The following is a 2,807-nucleotide window of genomic DNA, read 5'->3' as shown; positions in this document are numbered from 1 at the left end:
CCAAGTAGCTCAGTTGGTTAAGAGCTCGCTCAAGAGTTCGAGCTCTGAGCAACAGCGGTTCGAGTCCAGCCCGAGCTGAGCAGCCGCTGAGCTGCAATAGGTAGCAGGATGGCTCAAGCAAAAAAAAAAAAAAAAAGTAGGATTTAAAAGGAGGCAGGTTGACCCAATGGAAACAGATCTGAGACAGTACGAATCAGAGTCCCCTAGACTTTCTTCAGCCACTAGTTATGTCCCCGTACAGGAGGGGCTGAGCCAGCCTGCTCCAGGTTTTCGTGAGGACTGACAGGCACAGAAAGGTCTTCACAGTGCCCGGGGTAGGGACCATGTCTGATAGGCAGCATGGGGCTAAAAAAAAAAAAAAGTTTTCTCCCATCTCGTAGTTCTTCTAGCTGGGCTAATAAATTAACAGAGACGGAATTATAGGGAAAAAAAAATCAAAATTTTAATATGTGCGCACAGGGAATTCACATGAGCGTGAAAACTTCTAAAGACAGTGAGGCAACATTGGGTATGTACGACATTTTGGACAAAGGAAAAAGACAGGGCGGGATATTCGATTTCAGAATTGAAAATGGGCGATTTACAGGTAGTTGAGGAAGAGGGGGACATACAGAGCAGGTAAATTTTTGTTCGGCAACCCAGAAGCAATGAGACACAGGTGATTTCATACACAGGCTTCTGCTTAAGGCCCTCCATCCACGATACTCAATTCAAATTAGGCTGCTAGGCAAACATCCTAAGGTTTCCTTCCTAGAGCAAGCCTTTCCCTCTGAATCTCTTAGCAGGAAAATGTCAACGGTTCTTTCTGAGTCTGGTTTCTTAATAACCAGCTTAACATCAGTGTCCCAAAAGGCATGGCTTTGGTCCCCTTCAGGCGAGAACACACTGCTGGAGCTTTGTCACCCAGGATAGACTCCTAACAACGCATCAGTGGCACCCTCTGCCCCCGTGGTGAGGCCTGCCCTTCTAAACTTGTTGATTCTTGGAGCTCCAGCAGACGTCCCATGAGTTGCTTTCCTGATAGAGTAAGCCAGAGGGAATTTCTTCACTTGAGACCCAAGGACCCTGCCTGAGAAAGTCAGTGGTATTTCATCTCTGAGGCTGCTATTACACATGACCCACAAATCTGGTAGCTTAAAACAAAGGAAATGTATTCTCTCCCAATTGTGGAGGCCTGAAGTCCAAAACCAGTTCTGCTGGGCCAGAACTCAGTCGGCAAGGCTGTGCTCCCCGGAAAGGTCTAGGGGAGCACCTGTTCTTTCCTTACCCGCTTCAGCTTCTGGGGGCTGCCAGCATTGCAGGCTCGCAATGCACCCCTCCAATCTCTGTCCCTCCCCTCGTCTGTGAGTGAACCCCGCCCGCAGAAGGACCCTGTGATTACATGAAAAGCCTGCACAGATAATCTAGGATAATGTCCCCATAAAGATCCTTACTTTACTCCCATTTCAGCAGATCTTTTTTTCCAAATAACGCCTCCTTCCCAGGTTATAGGAATGAAGACCTAATATCTCTAGGGGCTGTTAGCCAGCCCACTCCAGGTGTCATCGATGAGGTTTGTCATTTCAATCTACATTTGGTGTTTTTTTGCTGACGAAGCCTCACATGCTCACTGTAGCCGTGGCGGGAGACGGGGGAGGTTGCCTATATCAATGGCTTCTGCATCTGGATGAGAAACAATGATAAGAGATTAGTGGGAACCCGAGTGATTGGCACCTGCCTAGCTTCGCGCCCCTTGTTGCTGTCTGTGGACCCCTGCCTGGCGGAAGCTGTCACTGGGGCTACAGAGCCCCGCGTGCGCTTTCTATGGGAAATGCTGTTGGCCCTCGTGAAGGGGTAAACACCCCAGTGAATGTGTGGTTTTTCTCCACAGTGAAGGTGAGCAGAGTATGTTAAGAACTAGTGCCCCAAAACTTTCCTAGCAAAAGCATTTAAGTCATTCTCCAACGGTCATGATGGCAGAGTGTTTTACCTGGAGCCAGGACCGTGCATTACTGCCTGCACATTTCTGCTGAATCCACCCCTCCCCCTTCCCCATCAGTGCTGGGAATGTAGTTGGTATTTCAGAGCACCTGCATAACATTAACCACAGGAGCACGTGCTCCACCTGTTCTGTAAAATGCCGCCATTATCAAAACGTGGGCTTCAGTGTCAAGAATGGTTTTTACGTCTTTCAGATGTGTTACAGATATCTGGCAGGAATGCCTTTTTTTTTTTTCCTTTTTTTTTTTTAGCTGAGCCATCCTGCTACCTATTGGCAGCTTAGCGGCTGCTCACCTCGGGCTGGCCTCGAACCGCTGTTGCTCAGAGCTCAAACTCTTGAGCGAGCTCTTAACCAACTGAGCCATTCGGCCGGCCCTAGGAATGCCTTTTATTGTTAACCTTTGATAAGGAATATCAGCGTTTGTTTCTATCTGCTAAGACGCTACTATTTCTGTGTAACATTTATGAAATAAAAATGGAACGATGTTGGTAATATGCAGTTCCTCTACTTCCTGCCACTCTCCCCTTGGAAACATATCTGCAAGAGACATATATTTTTTCAGTGACATCTGGAATTTGTTTTTCGAAGAATGCAGCAAAAAATAAAAGTTGTTTATTGTTTGTGTTTGAATTTGAATCATCCCCCCAATGCTGTGGGACTGACAGCAAATTTGAAGGCGTGGGGGGATGTGAGGGGGAGATACCAACCAGTAGCCAAGCAGCTCAGTAGGAACCAAAACATTGGCAGCGCGTGACAATGCATATTATCAGTGGAAACCAAATGGGAACTTCAGATAAGGGGAATTTTTAATCACCAAGTGTTAGGT

Source organism: Hipposideros armiger, unplaced genomic scaffold, assembly GCF_001890085.2.
Source record: "Hipposideros armiger isolate ML-2016 unplaced genomic scaffold, ASM189008v1 scaffold_17, whole genome shotgun sequence".
Lineage (NCBI taxonomy): Eukaryota > Metazoa > Chordata > Mammalia > Chiroptera > Hipposideridae > Hipposideros > Hipposideros armiger.
Note: the sequence above shows the minus strand (reverse complement) of the source record.